Source organism: Hippichthys cyanospilos, chromosome 3 (assembly GCF_059441005.1).
Source record: "Hippichthys cyanospilos isolate Australia breed blue-spotted pipefish chromosome 3, RoL_Hcya_1.0, whole genome shotgun sequence".
Classification (NCBI taxonomy): Eukaryota; Metazoa; Chordata; class Actinopteri; order Syngnathiformes; family Syngnathidae; genus Hippichthys; species Hippichthys cyanospilos.
Genome location: NC_142371.1, coordinates 22,756,779 through 22,775,279, shown reverse-complemented (window position 1 = coordinate 22,775,279; position 18,501 = coordinate 22,756,779). Strand labels below are relative to the sequence as shown.

Genomic DNA, 18,501 nt, shown 5'->3' with positions numbered 1-18,501 from the left:
GGATACTCGAAAAGAAGCGCAAAAAGAATATAAACAAAACCTAATATGGCCATTCGATTTCTTCCTGTGCCCTACGCTGGAGGTGCGTTGCCACGGCAACAAGCCTGGTGACACATCGGCCCGTCTGGCCTGCGGTTTCCTCTCAAGTGGTCACCATCAATGTCCCCGCCGCTCGACCCCCACAACACACACACAATCACACACTTTCAATTGCACACACACAAATACACTTTTACACACCCACGCAAACTCTCGTTATCACACACCCACACACTGTGCAGAGATATACAGTACGGATGAAAACACAGACACAAAGAACACGTGTGGCGGTATCAAGCGAAATCATTCACGTTAAGACACATTCATGCACGTCCGCACACACGCGCGCACATTGTAAGAGATCAACAGATGAAAACACAGACAGGATGAACACATGCAATTCAGGATCAAGCTGAATCATTCTCACACACACACACACACACACACACACACACACACACACACACACACACACACACACAAACAGCTGCTTACAACATGCAGCGCCACTCTGCAGAGCACTTCCTCCACACGTTTTATTCATTTGGGCTTCATTCAAGCCGACAGAGCACTTTCACTGCACATGCACACACACGCAAACACACACACAAAAACACACCAAAAATTACATATAGTGGTACCTCTCTAAATTAATTCGTTCCGGAAGTCATCTCGTAACTTGATTTTTTTTTTTTTTGGTCTAATCGTTTCAAGTCCCCCAAAAATGCTCTTAAACTTTGAACGGCATGAATAAATTATAAAAATGCATCAAAAACTAACAAATTACATTGGTGCATACTAATCACAGAATTCAAAGCACATTATGTAAAGAACAATAACAAAAGAATCTTTCAATTAATCATATTAATTGTATCAGTTGACATCATGTATGCGGTTCATTTGCTTGCCTTGGGATGGCGTTAGTGTGTTGGTGGTGAGTGCGGAGGCATTTTTTAGGCTGTTTTAGCTATCTTTATTTACATTTCCAGTGATCTAGACATCATTTACAAGTCCACAGAAGCAATAGAATTTATTTTGGGATAATTTTGAGTAAGTGATTTTAAGTTTCTTTTGTGGTCATGCGAAGTGCTTCCCGTGTGATGTTCAGCCTTCTTGCTAACGTGCTAACAACGCTAACATCAGATTTGACTACCCAAAGTGGTATGTATGCGTTTTTATGTGAATATGTACAATGTTAACCATATCTAATGGCCATTTTGGACAAGCTGGCATATTAATAAATAATAAAAATGCATCAATCAGGTTTTGATGACATATTACATTGCATTTTTGTCTCGTGTTACATGATTATACATCAGCAATTTTTGCCTTTCATATCTTGAATTTTCTTTCGTAACGAGGGACAATCATTTTCGGTAGAGGCGTTTCGTAACCTGAATTTAAGTTCATAAGTAGAGGTACCACTGTACATGCCCCACTAGGGATTGTATTTTCAGGAAGTAGACAGATCTACGGTATGGCCTGTCGTCATGGGCGACAGATTGTCCTAGGACACACTCATTAAGTGCCAACATACACACACGTAAACACGCACATATCTCCGGTCTTTCCAATCCACCACCAGGTTAGACGGATCAATCATGAACACACACGCATGCACACAGCGACGCACACACCCAAAGTGGACAAGGTGTTGATGTGCCGCCCCTCTGGATGACCCTTCACCTCACCCCTGAGATGCTCCGGCCAATCACAGGTCACCTTGCCTCTTGACCAAACACACCATCACACAGTTGTTCATGTGCAAGTCGCAGCAGTTGAATCCCTGATAAATCACTGAATGCATCAGACACACACACTCACGCACACGTTAATGTATACACACAAGCACTTCCATTACTACTTCATCATGCTGACCTCACATCAACCTCTGACATCAGCTCTCTGACCCCAGGCTACTCTTTTTTTCACTTTACCTGCCAACATGTTGCTGGCAACCACACTATCTTCCTGAGACATTTGTTTGCGTCCACTGTAGTGGACATTTGTTTATGGTCTATATTTTTGACACATTAAGTCATAGTGTACTGTGTCAGCTTTTGGGGACAAGTTTTTCCTTTTGAGTGCATTGGATAACTCTGCTCGCAGAGCCCCTGCCTGCCCATTACCCACAATGCAATGCTTGTTTTCTTAAAGAGCCTGTATTGCCTCACAGTCATTTTCTCATACATCCGGTCACACCCCACCCCCTCCTCCACATGTACCTCTCGGCACAGCTCTTTCACTCACAGCCACAAACGCACTGCTGGAAAAGAGTCGTGAAGATTTGTTGTCAAATTGCCCTTATATAATGCCATGACTGTTGATATAGAATGACGAGCAGCGGTTTAGTTTTAGCAAAAGTGCCTTCATTTGTGGCGGGACAAGACTGACTATTAACAGGCTTAGAATGCTTCAGACTTCACGGTAGGACTGAGCGTGGGAGTGTCATTGATGAAAAAAAAAACGTATGTGAAGAACTTGAAACGACTTATATTTTTGCATGAACCTGACCTCATTTTCATCTGTATCACAAAGATAGAAAAACACAGCCTTGATAAATAACCATCACACAAACACCTTTACGCCATTCTCGGTTGGACGTGTGCACACACATGGTTGACCACGAGGCACTCTAAAGCAGCAATTCTCAAGCGGGTACAAATGGGCCACTTTAGGGGGTATGTGAGACTTTAACCCTTGTGCAATATTTTGATCATTTTGGGGTCATTTTCTTCCACATCACTCCCTCAGTATTTTAGCCAATGAATGGTTGTGTGATAACTAAGTGGTCATGCTATGTTGACATGGTGTCATCATCTGCGTGAAATTTCAGCTCCCGTGTTCCTTCTTTCAATGCCATGCCTTAGATGTAAACATCAAAGGAATGGACAAGATTCGGCAAGAGGTTAACAGGGTTTGGCATTTATCAGCAAATCTAATTCTATTTTTGTTATGCGGTGATTCGAACAGTAGGTTTTCAAATTAAGAGCCAATTAATTGGAACATGAGGTAACAATCTAGCAGTCTAAAGTGTGTGATAGTCGATTGCGAAACGTTGTATGTCTTTTGTTATGTTTTACATGGCTGCGCAATTAGTGACACAATTTTCCAGCACCCAGAAATAAATCAGACAATCAATTGGAGTTAAATTCTCCGATAGTTACATTTAGAAAAGTAGTTTAACAAATCAGACACGGATTCCTCAGGACTCTGTTTTAAGTATAAGCACTGGTTAGGGGATACATCATGGCCTAACAACGGGGCACTCGAAAACAAGTAGCAACTACCGTCTTAATCCTAATATAGGTCTCACTTTGAGCTAACAGCTTTTTTTTCCTCGATGTTTCTCAACAGTACCAACAAGCCAAAAGAGCAGAACATTCATCTTAACGTTACTTGCGGCAGCCTGAAAATGAAAATGATGTTGACAATGAAGGTGACAATTTCACTTTGTCACCTACGTAAGTTTTGTCCTCAAAGACCTCCGCCCCGACCCGGCCCAGCGGTCCGACCTGTTCAGTGGCATCTCCGCGGAGTCTGATGTCATTTCTTTATTTTTTACAAGCGTGTCGCAGCATTCCTTAGCGCTGTCGGGCCGGGTGTAACGCGCCGCTAATTAAAGGGCGACGAGGCATAAGAAGCTCTTCCAACGGTCCTTTATTAACACGCTCGAACAAGAGGACGTCACACACTGGGAAGATCATTAACACAAGTGCGGGTTTAGGGTGCTTTTCATGTGGCCTTTGGATCTTTGGATGCTCGCAGAATGTTCAATTTTCTCGAGGCGGTAAACACAAAGACACAAACAAAGACTTTTTGGTAAGGAATTCTCAAAGTAAAAGGTTTTTAAAAATATGTCCTATGCACCCCAGAATAAATCAAGTTTAGTTTAGTTTTTCTTTTTAAATCATTAAAACCTCTGTAAAGGGGTGCCGCAAGGGTCTGTTTTAGGAACATTGTGGTTGACATATATCACTGATTTCAAAGATTTTATTTTTTTAAGTAATTAACTTTAAAATATTGATTTTGTTGTATTTTAGCATTGGAAGGCCTTAAGTCCCCCCCACTCCCCGATAAACACAGTCAGCACATGGAACCCCCCGATCTGGCGCTAAAGTCAATACTTAACCGCATTTGAGCTTATCAAACACTTCCGTCAACGGCGGTAGCTAGCGCACACAAAATACTTCCCCTCTCGCTTCCTCTTCCTCCTGCCTTGTCATCAGCACCACAAATGCCCCCCCCCCACACACACACACACATTTGCACAGCGGCAGCCAGCTCTTATCTGAACTCTAACCTATGATGGACTCAGATAGCAGCCGAGGTTCACCCTCGAACAAATCACTTTAGTGGGAGACACCGACGCCTCGGGTGATGGCTATTACCATTAGCATTAGCACGTCTTTCCTCTTAAGAAGCTGAGCTTTTAATTTATTACGTAACATTTGGAAAATACATCAAAATTCAATTTGATTTGGATCATTAGCCATTGAAGCTAGGTCCATCAAAGAAGAAATAAATTAGGTGGACATTTACATCATCATTATGACAGAACTCAACAAGAAGTCGGCCATTTTGATTTGAGTCAATTTTGACTGGCAAAACGAATGCCTCATATTTTGATGATCTTCGATGAACCTAGCCCAATTTGAGCCTAACCTTAAGTCGCCAACAACTAGCACAAACGGAAACATTGTATTTGAGACAGAAGGGCAAAACTAAACTTCCAAAATTTGGGGGGGCAATTAAATCTAAAGTGATCATAACAGATCTTGCCGACATAGTTCCATCATAAAGGTTTTTGTAAAGCTTAAACAAAAATTAACCTTGACACTGACCCAAACGTCACAAGTCGTCAGGACGGGACTCACTAAAAACGACAAAAATGAAACAGGAAGTCGGCCATTTTGGTTTGATACAGCGTGTATAATTGAAGGGAATCAAAAAGTTTCAGGACCCATGCCTAAAATTGAACTGGAAGTAGAGCCATTTTCGTATTTTGATGAATTCCAACGATGGAACTGGTCCAAATGAGTCCCAATTGGAAGCGGGTTTCAGAATTCACAAATCGCACATTAGAGTTTTCCGAAACCATGACCAAAACTGAACATCGTCAATATGAAGCAATTGGGCGAAATCCAGCACACAACAAACACACACTCCTGTGATTGTGTTATTTCTTTTCCACAGGCATTTATTCAGATGGTGTGTGTGTGTGCGTTTGTGTGTGTGTGTGCTGTTGTGTTCTTATCAGTCTGAGTGTTAAGCAATACTGCAGGTTAAAGGGTGTGTGTGTGCGTACGTGCGCGTGTGTGTGTGCTCATACCATGAGGGTAATTACAGGCTTAGCGCACGGTCCAGACAAATTACAGATTACACACATGTCCACACACACATACGCACAAACCCACACTTTTAGCTGGTTAATATTTAGTTGTTCATGTGATCAGAAGCAAGACTGATGAGGTTAACCCCAATGAAATGTTGTGTGTCTGTGTGTATATGTATGTGTGTGCGTGCAAGACAAAATGATGTTGACGTGCACACACACACATCCAAACACACACTGTTAATATCTCAGTTGAGACACATGCAGTCAATCACTGACAAAACACACACACACTTTATGGTGTTGGAACAAGGTGAGCTCTGTTTGCGCACAAACACGCAAACACACACGCACATAGTTCGTGAAACAGAAAGTATGAAGGCCAAGGGCTCCTATCCTGCTACACCTTCGTAAAATATGTCAGCAGGTCGCACACACAACCACTCGCACCTTTCCATCAACACAAACTTATGGTATTTTCAAATTTAATACGCTTCGGGATCTTTATAATAGCTTGTGGTCATGTGACAGACCCAAAGCGATAACCATCCTCCCGGTGGCAACTTGTTTTGCTGTTGGTATGTTGCTTGTGATTCCCTTTGGTCACCGTGTGTGGGTTGTGTGTATGTTTGTGTGTGTAGGTGGGGGGCAAACAGCTGAGTGGCTAAATTGATTCTAATTGACACAGAGAACACACAGATTGACTGGGAACCCTACACACCCACTATACGCTTGCGCAGGTAATGAACACACACGCACACACACTTATGCACACAGTAGAAATAACAGAGGAGACACAAAGTCTGGCTCCGTATTTAAACTCACCATGTTTGTCTTTCTGTTTCACTCATCTTTATTGCTCTGCTGTTTATCTACAAAAGGAGCGGACCACCGCGGCCATTCCCGCTCTCGTTTTGTAGATTTTGCTATTTAAAAAAATACATCTCAAGGATCTTCAAATGGTGGAAGGCGATACAAATCTGGACCGGGTCTTTTGTGGACTAAAGGTCAATTGCAGATAGGGTATGCAGATAGGGTTATGTGAGCCGGCACATTTGACGGTGTACTCAGAAAAGTGACATTATAGTTAATAGAATCAATATTTTTTTTTATTGAGTCTAAAAGTGAGACTATTAAACAGTACAAAACACAAATTCTCCAACCAAACATTCATTAAACTCAGAGACAACTAGTTATGCGGCTAGTTACCCATCTAGCTAGTTACATAGCTAGGTAGCTAGCTCCATAGCAAGGATGGGTAGGTATGTAGGTCGGTAGGTAGGTAGTTAATGTAATATCATTACGTAAATAGATACTGTAAGTTAAGTCAGTAAATTAGGTTGGTAGGTAGGTAGGTAGCTAGATAAGTATGTAAGGTAGGCAAGTATGGATGTAAGGTAGGTAAGTAGGTAGGTAGGTACATAAGAACTTAACGTAGGTAAATAGGTAGGATAAGTATGTAGGTAGGGGAATATCATTAAGTAAATAGATACTGGAAGTTAAGTCACTACATTAGGTGGATAGGTAGGTAGCTAGATAGGTAGGTAGTTAGATAAGTATGTAAGGTAGGTAAGTACTGTATGTATGTAAGGTAGGTAAGTATGGATGTAAGGTAGGTAAGTAGCTAGGTATATAAGTACTTAAGGGAGGTAAATAGGTAGGTAAGTATGTAGGTAAAGTAATATCGTTAAGTGTACAGATACTGTAAGTTAAGTTTGTAAATTAGGTAGGTAGGTAGGTAGGTAGGTAGGTAGGTAGGTAGGTAGATAGGTAGGTAGATAGATAGATAGATAGATAGATAGATAGATAGATAGATAGATAGATAGATAGATAGATAGATAGATAGATAGATAGATAGATAGATAGATAGATAGATAGATAGATAGATAGATAGATAGATAGATAGATAGATAGATAGATAGATAGATAGATAGATAGATAGGACACTTAGCTAGCTAGCTATCCATAGAAATGGCTTGCTATTGATTGATAACAGCTAGATTGCTAGAGCTGGCTGATGTAGACAAATGATGGAGTTGAGCTTAGTGAGAGTGACAAAAGAGGTGTGAGCTTTTTAATGACACCTCTCACGGGGAAGAATGCAGGGATTGGTGAGTGTGCACACGTGTGTGTTTGCGCATATATATACCGGTGTATAAACAACATATACGCATGTATGGGCGGGTGTTTGTCTTTGAGCGTGTGCCCGGGCACCGGCCCGGCCCCGACCTTGTGCCTCCATGTTGTACATATGAATGCTTTCAAGCCTCTTTGTTGCTCTGTGTGTGTCTGTGTGTGTGTAAGTGTGTTTGCGTGCATGTAATTCAAAGCGTTTGAGCTATCCCAAGCGGCCGCTCATCGGCGAGTTCACCTGTCGCGCGGCATGAAGCCCAAAGCAAGCAGGGTGGCAGCTGAACGGGTCAGAGTGCATCCCAGAGTGCGCGTGTGTGTGCGTGTGTGTTTACGCATGTCTATGTTTGTGTCATCTATTGTTATTTTTTCTCCTCTTTCGAGACCTATACCCTGCGTTGGGTAACACTAGCCTTTTTATAGGTGCTCTTTTGCCACACTCGCACGTACACAGGCACACGCACACACGTGCGCATTTACTGCTGTTACGTAGCAGTGAAAGCTGCTGCTGTCCATCCTTAACCCCTTCCCCCTTTCTCTTGATCGGCCACAGTGGAGATTGGCTTTCATGCGCATGCATCAATCAAACGGGCACTTTTCCATATATCTAAATATATAGCCCTTGATCTCACAGTACATGCATCCACCCATCCATTCTTTCATCCTTCATCCATTTATCATTCATCCACCCATACAGTACAGCACTTTGTTCATCCATCCACCCATCCTTATATTCAGCCATCGCTCACCCGTATATCTTTTCATCATTCACCCATCGTTTATCCATCCATTCATCAATCACCCATTTATTTATCAGTGCACCCATTTATGCCTTTATCTATCCATTCATCCATCCATCCATACGTCATCCATTTATTTATCAGCGCAACCGTTTTTGCTTTTTATGCAGCCATCCGTTTATTTATCAGTGCATCCATTTATGCTTTTATCCATCCATCCATCCATCCATCCATCCATTCATCATCCATTTATTTATCAGTGCAACCATTTTTGCTTTTTATCCAAACATCCGTTTATTTACCAGTCCATCCATCCATCCATCCATCCATCCATCCATCCATCCATCCATTTATTTACCAGTGCAACCATTTTTGCTTTTTATCCAACCATCCGTTTATTTACCAGTGCATCCATCCATCCATCCATCCATCCATCCATTCACCCATCCATCCATCCATCCATCCATCCATCCATCCATCCATCCATCATTCATACATTTAATTACCAGTGCATCCATTTATGCTTTTATCCATCATCCACCCATCCATTTATTTATCAGTGCAACCATTTTTACTTTTTATCCAACCATCCGTTTATTTACCAGTGCATCCATCCATCCATCCATCCATCCATCCATTTAATTACCAGTGCATCCATTTATGCTTTTATCCATCATCCACCCATCCATTTATTTATCAGTGCATCCATTTATGGATTTATCCATCCACTTACCCATCCATACATCCAGCCATCCATCATTCATCCATTCATGATTTTATCCATCATCCATCCATCCATCCATTTTTTTGCATTCATGCAGTGCATTCATTTATCCTTTTATTCATCCATTCATCCAAGCAATCACACATCAATGTATCCATTCACCCATCCATGTATCCATCTATCTGTACATCCATATATATTCATCTAGCCAAGCATCAGTTTCTCAACTCATTCTTTCATCCATCCATTTGCAGCCATCTACATTCATTCTATTAATCATTTCATCAGTCTTTCTAGCTACACAAACCCACATGCACACCAAATTGCGTGTGCATGACGCATGTATGTATGTATGTGTGCGTGCATATGTGTATGTGTGCGAGCCCTGCCTAGGCCTCTATTCCTGTCCTCTGACAGGGTTCAAAGGTGACAGCATTTACAAGTTGCAACTGAATACACAAGTCAAGGTGAAGTGGGGGTGCGAGGGCTAGTCATGTGTGTGGTGGATGTGTGTTTCTTTTGTGTCTCCATTTATTTAAATGAAGTTGTGTTGGCATATGTTAATATCTGACATTGTGTGCCATAAATATATGTACATATATTCTAAGCAATCAAATCACAATTGTGTGTATCCAGTGTCTCAAGTGAGAAATGAAAACACACACTTTTACACACTTGTAATGGGCTCATCCTTGCCACGCTCCAGATCGATTCCCAGGACAGCTGTTGTTCAAACAGGTGTGTGTGTGTGTGTGTGTGTGTGTGTGTGTGTGTATGTGCGTATCATGTAAATGTTGGAAAGATGAAAGAGTGTGCGCCCGAGTGTGCTCGTTGCATTCTTCTCTATTTGGAGTCTCATCTGAGATCTGAGCTGACCCACAAGACAACTGACCAAACTGTATGTGTGTGTGTTGGTGTCAGTAAAAACTCTGTGTGTATGTGCGTGTGCATGTGTGTGTGTTTGTGTGTAAGTGGCACATTACAGCCTCATTAACACTTCATTTCACTGGCACGCACATGAGCGGCACTCCAGTGGTAACGTTGGCTGGCGGCCATAGCCGGCCCATCAGGATATGTGGGCTTTTTCTGTCATGGTATATGACATGTTCCTCAGTTTGAAACAAAAAAAGATCAGTTCTCATTTCATGTTTTTATGGATTTTTTTTTTTAATCAGTTTTGATGGTCTCCTTGTTTTTTTTGTTGTTGTTGTTTTTTCTCTTCCTTTTTGTGGCTGGATGTTTTTGGCTACATAATTGCTGTGCAATCATTCATATATATATATATATATATATATATATATATATATATATATATATATATATATATATATATATATATATATATATATAGTCGTCATCCCTGATATCATTATAATCACCGTCATTAATAATATTACCATTATAAACATTGTCAACACCACCATGGTCCTGAAAAAAAAAAAAAAAATCCCGGCAATAGTCACCAGAATCATAATTATCATTGTCAACATTCTCATCACCATCACCAACTCATCATACCACATGAATAATATTTATCTTGCTGCAATCAGTATTGACAAAATCGTCAAATAGTCGTCATCATGAAAATTGATTGTATTGTCTTCGTCAAAATAATCATTAGGGCAGGGCATTTTTCAACAAATGACAATTAATTGTGTTTTTCGATACATAGTGCTTGAAATGACTCAAAAACTGTTTGATTCAAAGGTGGAACAATGCGATTCTATGCAGTGTGATTATGATTTAATTCAATATGATAATGCTCAGGTTAAGAGTTGATGATATATTGTATTCTGTTGTCATTTTAAAAACGAACTTGTGAGCACCGTAAATCTCACCGATAAGACATTTGTTACATATCTAAATGAAGTTCAAAATCCGATTTGTTTCGATTTTATACGATCACATCTTCACATTTTTTCTAACACCCCTCATAATGATCATCATCATAATGATTCAACCCCCCATAATTGTTGAATCTTTGATAGCTCCCTTGGCATGAGACCATTTTCTGTCTGCTCTTGATCTTGTCACTCGTATGACATTATTTCTACGTATTTTTCACTGAGTTAATTTACCAGTGCCAATCCACAAATAAAGTGAAGTGCCCATCTCAAACATCTTGGCTGTTTATTGAGCTAAGGGACAACCGCAAGTGTTAGTTTAGAACCAAAAGCCTCACTCATGAGATCTCCAAACTCAAGGCCAGTCGCCAGCGCGCCCTCTAAACCCCGAGGCTAGAGAGGAAGTTATTGGGCGGACAGTAGATGTTATCTGGCGACGCTCTGGAGTGCTGCATCGTGGGAAAAAAAAAAAAGCTCGAGTTAGTCAGTCAGTCAGTCAGTCAGTCGCCTTCGGGACGACAACACAGGAAGGATGCCGTAAGTGGCCGTTTCCATGGAAATCACGTCCGCGCCCTCACCCCGCCACAAGTGAACTTTTTACCCCGAACGAGGATTCCTTGACAGGCCCGGGCCGCCCGCCCCGCACCCACACCGGCGCCGCATGTGGTCCAGCTCGAGAAAGTGGAGGACGTAAAACCGCACTTCAAACGCACGTTGGCTTTCAGCGGATGACAAAACATTTCCTAGCCGGCAAAAAGCCGCTGATGGATGGAGCGTCCTGAAGGTTTATACGGGCTCCGTGTTTGGGCTGTTTGGACTGCGGCCTCTTGTTAATGTCCTCCCGGCTACAAACACACTGACATGTGATTTATAGAAATGAGCCATTGGAGGAAACACAGCAGGATAAATCAAACACACCCTTTAGAGTACAAGTCCCTCCACACAAAATCTCAACAGAAGAAAGTGTGCCAGACTGAAGTTTTTTTTTTCCCATGTGCTAACCCTTCACCGTCATCGATCCAGTCGCAATCGCTAGCTGGCTAGCTAAAATGTTATATCAAAATTGTGACTTTTATAAATAGTGGAAATGTTAAGTGGCACTTCCAAACCAAACACGAATCCTTTGACCTAACATACCCACTAAACCTGTTTATATCTGACCTAGCTACATAGCAAGCAACAGATGGTAGCTAATATCAAGATAGCTTGCTTGATAGAAATGTAGCTATCTACTGAGCTAGCCATCTAGCTAAATAGTCATAGATAGGAAGGAAGGATAAATAAAGTTAAACAGCACTTCCAAACTAAACACGTATCCTTTTCACCTAACATATCCACTAAAGTTTGAAGTAACTGAGTATCTGTGGATATCTATCCTAGCTATATAGCTAACTACCTGCTGTGGCTAGCTATCAAACGAGCTATTTAGCTATTTTTTAGATATGTAGCTAGCTAGCTACCTAGCTATTTAGGCAAATAGATAGATAGGAGGGAAGGATACATTAGAAAGGAAATACTTGAATATAAAAGTGAATAAATACATTTTCTCCCACCAATTTCAGTGTAAGAACTAAATAAATGCAACAAATATGACAGGCGCCTTGATAATCTCCTTGCTCTCCCTGCTTTAGTTAAGATAATCTTTCTCGAAGGTTTTTCTGGAATCTTCTCTGACCTAACAAACGTGTGAAGAGGTTAGCCGAACCAGGTCTGGCGGGACCCCCGTTAGCCGCTTAACTAGGGGGGAAAGCGGACCTTAGGTGTGAGGATGCTTTGTGTGCACGCAGGTGTGTATGTGTTTGTGTATGAGTGTGTGTGCAAAGAGATAGTGGTTGACCTTGTAGGCTGACAAGTATTAGCAGGTTAATATCATCCGTAAGGTTGAGGTGCGACCTCAGTCACCCTGCAACTGTCCAATGAACCTGATGACCCCCCCTCACCCCCTCTTGGCTAGATTACACTGAGTGGGCGGACCCTAGGTGATGAACTTTGAACTCTTTGGAAACATGTCGCGAGGCGAAATGTATGTAAAGCGGAATATGTGACTAATAAGGAAAATAGGAAACTTCGAATTTCTTCATACGGGGTGAGCTGGCACAGATGGGTTTTGGTGAGAGAAGTGGGATCCAGCCCATTCACATTCTCATCTATGTACAATTTAGGGTTTCCAGTTAACATGAAAGTAGGTTCAAACCCAGAATCTTTGATTGCGAGGCAGTTTTGCATTGTGCTGCCCAGCTCTTCAGCATTCACTCGATAATCTCTCGCAAAAAAGCCGTCAGGTCACAGCGAAGTTTGAAGGAAAATCTCATAGGGGTTTTAGAGGCTCAGAGGGGATCAGGGGCCGAACCTTGTGAACCCTTGCTGACCTTGATTTGTCCTCCAAACGCAGTGAAATAAACCCGCAGCGAGCGATTCTTTATAGCTGTTATTTACTTTTAGCTTTATATTTATAAAAAGTGGTGAGATATCTCTGAAGCGTCACTTTGGAATCAGGTTCAGTCACTTGCTCTTATCTAACGCTGATGAAGTCGTTTCCTGTCACTAAAGGTCCTCACAAAAACAGCACTGTGTGTTTGTGTACAATTTTACGTGTGTGTGTGTGTGTGTCCAGCAGGTTTAATCAGTGAAGGCCTTGTCCGGGATAAATTTGTGGCCCCCAGCCTCCTAATTCATCCCGGGCCCTGCTGCCGGCCTTGGGCCACTAATGAAACCTGCCAAGGTTAACCAGACCTACACACACATACACACAAATACACACTCTCCTTCCTTGTTGCTAAATTACAACAGCGGTATCCAACATGGCCTCATGCTCACAGGTTGATGAATCACTGCACTTGTGTGCGCGTGTGTCTGTTTTTTTTCCCCTCTAGGACATATATCATGTATTTATTATTTGGATTTAACCATCAACCTGTTGTGAAAGTAGACTTAGCTAACCTCAAATTTTAACCTAAAATGTACTAAGCAAATTTGAAAAAACATGCGTGATGTCAACAAAGACAATAAATTAAACATTTCAATGCTGCAATGCTATTCATTTGGCTGCTCCATCTGGTGTGCCTGCGTTGGCCACCGGGGGCAGTATGATCTAATCATGCAGATGAAAAATGAAGAGCAATAGAAACGCCTTAGGATTCTCTAGGATTCTGTATTCTTTCATTAGAAGACATAAAATATTCCTCTGATTGTTATCCTTTCTGTATACTCTACTTTTTGTATACTTTTAATATTTTTTGTATACTTGGGTATTCCGTATACTTGCTCCACAGTCTGGGTTCAAACGCGCTTAGCCTCGAAAGCCATGGCTATCAATGCTAGTGTTAGCATAGCAAAAATGTCTTTGCTTCTCGTGAGCACTTTTCCTTCACCAAGATAAGATAAGATTTGTACAGGTGTGCCAAATAATACCAAGAAAATAGTTTCCATTTTGTTAAATTATTGTTATTGCTAGAAGGATTTTCGGTTTTGCCGATGACGCATTTCCGTTTCTGGGTTTGCAGACGTGCGAATCGAACAGAATGCTATCTGACGCCATCATCGGTGAATTCTCAGGCAGAAATTCAGTAAGTTTCATTTCATTATATTTCAAACATATGATTATCGATATTAAGCTATATTTTCATCGCATTGCCGATAAAACTACTTCCGGTTTTGCCGATGACACATTTCCGTTTCCGCGTCTGATAAACATTTAGGCATTTCGATGAAGTTCAGTGTTTGCATAGTTTTTTCACTGCAATGGTTACACTTTTACTACAAATGAATATCAGCTCCAAATATCGGTTATCGGCCTCCTCTAGTACTAATAATCGGTATCGTTCTTGAAAAACCCATATCGTCGATACAGAGTTTCAAATTTCAAATGTTTTCGCCTGGTGGAGTGCCTTGAGATTTTTACAAATGAATAAAAAAAGTGTTCCTTGGTTCAAAAAAGGTGGAAAAACACACCAATGATCCAAACCCTTCACAAATATTGATACGGGACTTGCAACTGTTATCAATGCCATTTAAAACCTCTTTGAGATTCTTTACAGTCTTACTTTTACGCTCTCAATGGTAAACTAGGAGGAAGATGAGCGAAAAAGGAAGAGAGAAAGTCTAAAACTGCTGCTAAGCGAGCAACGAAGACATCTAGTAGAGAGAGTGAGAGAGGCCAGATTTCCCAAAGGGGTGCTAATGGCGACACACACAATCATGCACACACTCATAACAAACGCGCTGCTCATTCTTTTGGCTTGATTAGCAACTGTCGGATGAAACTAATCAGTGTGTGTGCGCGTGTAGTTGTGCGATTTACTGCTGGGCTCAGCTGACACGATCTGAAGCCTAATCAGGACTCCGATCGCACATATTCACCCACGCAGTCTCATCTGGTTTGTCATACTCGTACATGCTAACAGGTTGGCAGTTACACACACGCACACGCTCAAAATCGAACAATCGCCGTGACTGTTAGCTTTTTTTCACGGCAAAGCCATCATTAACGGGCCGGAGACAGGCTTTTCCTGCCGCCGACGTCAACCCGCCGGAGCCGCGACGCCACGCCCCCCGTTAGTCTTCTCTCTTTGATGTCTAAAATTGACGGGAAACCCCCCCGGTTACCCACCCCAACCTGTTGTTTGAGTCAGCGCTCAGGTAGGCGACGTCGAGCTCACGTGTACTTGAGTCAGTGAACACATCTCAGGAGAGGCCGATACCATGAAGTAGCCTTAAATAACAACATATGCCATATTTTGGCATGTTATGTGACCCCGCATGCGGCGTCTCACTCTTTTTAGCAGGCAGGTCATGCAAGGTGGACAAGAAAAAAACCTGCAAGCATTCTCAGTGTAAGTGCAGGTTGGATATTTTAGTGCTGTGTGTTTGTGTGAGTGATTGTACCCCCCGTTGAGTCCCCGAAACCCATCCCTGGGGGGACCAAGCTGTTGCAATCCACCAGGGATGTTACACAGCTTGTTGAGCAGTAAAAACACAGCAGATTGTTTGCGCCATTGTTTCGCAAAGCCACACCCGTAAAGGCAAATCGGCCAATCGCAAGTCAGCCAACCCGAATTTGTGGGACTCATTGATAACATTCCAACACTTTTTTGTTGGCTATTTTAAACGCTATTGTTGGATAAACGTGACAGATTTAATTTAAGTTCTGGGATAAAAATTGTTTATTTTTATTTATTTGTATATGATTGTTAGAAAAAGTACACAAATATTGCGTTCCTGTGTACAACAGTACTCCCATACTTCATCGTGATTTGGTTCTTAACACTTCACTTTATTTTTATTTATAACAGTTGACTGCAGGTTTACATCACAGCTTTTATGTAAGTTAAAAAAAAGTAATTTTATCTATAAAACAATCACTCTCATCTATATTTACTTTCATATAGGACCAAATCTACAGTACGTTTACGTCGCTATTTTTTTGCAGATTTTTTACATTACATAAGTCTATTCATTGTAAGTCTAATCATTTATTAGTAGTTTTGTATTTTATACTCTTTTTTTCATTTTTATTTGTTTTGTTTGATTGCCTACCTTATTATTTGCTCGATTATGGAAGGTAGTCTGCTCCGGGAAGTGAACGGAATAAGAATTTCGTTTTGTGGCATTATTATGCATAACACATAGGCGAAACAGCATTCTATAAAAAAAAAAAAAAACACTCTCAACTATATGTATTTTTAATTTATGACCATATCTATTGAAGGTTTACCTATTTCTTTTGATTTTTTTCCTCCTTCCGAGTCAAACCAAACAATAAAATATTGATTTTCTATATTTATTTATTTTCAACAAAACAAAGAACCTTAAAAGGGTAACAAAAGCCAAAGCAACAAAAAAGTTCAGTCTCGACTTCACAAATTTCGTCTTTTTGGAAGCATAACCCACGCAATAAATGCGGGGAAACCGTATACGCAACATAGCAACAGAAGAAAACACAACTCGTGGAGGAACTTGTTTTACAATACTTGGTTTAAATTGCTGCTTCACGAGCCATAAAGAAGGTAGCACAAAAAAAAAAGGTAAATAGAAAACTAATAAAAAAGACAATTTGGACACACTTTTTTTTTTCCTGTCTTTAGCAGTACAGAAGTATCAAATATTAACTCGGTATCAATAGATGTCCGATATCAGACTGAGATTACAGTGCGAAAATAAACGCGATTTAGACATCCCTGTTGAGAACCAAATTATCCCTTGCACTGATTGTCTGGCAAATATTACCGCTTGTAACCTCTCTGGCTGAAAGTCAGTCAGATTAGGTGAATCAAAGGCTGGAAATTGTCCACTGCTGTTTGTGTCCATGTCCTGCCCGTTCCCCACTTCTCTCAGCAAACGTCAAGTGCTCTCTCGGGAGCGTAACATTTCCCTCAAAGGAGAAGTTGGAATGTGAGACAGGCTGGCAGACGGATGCGGCCGAAGGCCCGATGCCTCCTGCCGTCTTTTCCGCCTGGCGGCGGGGAGAATTTACGCGCCTCCTCGGGGGTCTTCGGGGGTCCTCCTCCTCCTCCTCCTCCATATTGGCGCCGTGCCTCTGGCCGGCCGTAAAGCAACAGTGGGTTGGAGGACTTTTCCAGAGAGAGCGCAACATACGCCGCAAAGCCCCTCCCGCCTTGTGACATATGTTTTACTGTCTGCACATTACACACACACACACACACACACACGACCACGCACACATGGGCCTCCTGCCAACACCTCCTCAGGTCAAACAAATCCCTTTCAAATCTGGCCTGCAGCCACCTCGCGGGGGGTTAGGTGGGGTGGCATTGAGCACGCCACTCACTGTGTGTGTGTGTGTGTGTGTGTTTGTGCATTCCTTAATGGTCATTTAAACCTTCTTAAAACTTGTGAATTAAGGTTTCTTTTCATTCATCCTCTCCAATAATTTGCCATCAATAATGAGTTGTTCTATTGAAAGAAGTTAAAAAACATCAGGGATATATAAGAGTTTTATTATTGCAGTTTTATTTGTAAGATAAATAATTACTGTACACATTTTTTATTTGATTAGTAAAATAAATGACGACATAGATATTTTAAAGATACTTGTATACATACTTAATGTATACAATTTCTTCTCGGCAGTAACCAGGCTTATCTGTCCATATAAATGACAAAAATATGTGTTCCTTTGCCCAATTGTTGCACTAATTTAGAAAGTTACCTCAAATACAGTGGGGGTTTTGCTACAGTTAAAATAGAGTATTTTACAAAAATCTTTTGAATGTTTTTTTTTTCCCCCTTATATATGTGTATACTGTGTTCCATCGCTTCATCACGGTTCGGTTATTGCGGCTATACTCTTATCGAGCATTTAGATTTATGATATTCTCTTTTGCAGGTTTTTGTCACTTTTTTGCCAAGTTTTCTTCCTTTTAAGTCAGACCAATCAAAAAATAGCAATTGTGTTCATTTAAAAAAAATAAAAAAATCACGGTTCGGTTATTGCAGCTATACTCTTATCGAGCATTTAGATTTATGACATTCTCTTTTGCAGGTTTTTGTCACTATTTTGCCAAGTTTTCTTCCTTTTAAGTCAGACCAATCAAAAAATAGCAATTGTGTTCATTTAAAAAAAAAAAAAAAAAAATCAATGGATTTTCATTTACAACTATATCAATTGCAGGTTTACTTTGCTATTTTTCTTGATGTTTTTCCTACTTCTAATTTTGACCAGGCAAAAAT

General features: G+C 41.0%; 1 long non-coding RNA gene across 2 annotated transcripts in view; it reads left to right on the top strand.

Annotated features, from left to right (window-relative positions):
* The window catches only part of LOC148426331 (uncharacterized), a 91,939-nt gene that overhangs the window by 29,507 nt on the left and 43,931 nt on the right, over nt 1-18,501 (top strand). For both annotated transcript variants that reach the window (XR_015864987.1, XR_015864986.1), the window contains exons 2-3: nt 6,016-6,114; nt 14,316-14,378. This is a non-coding gene — a long non-coding RNA (uncharacterized LOC148426331). The remainder of the gene's footprint in view (nt 1-6,015; nt 6,115-14,315; nt 14,379-18,501) is intronic.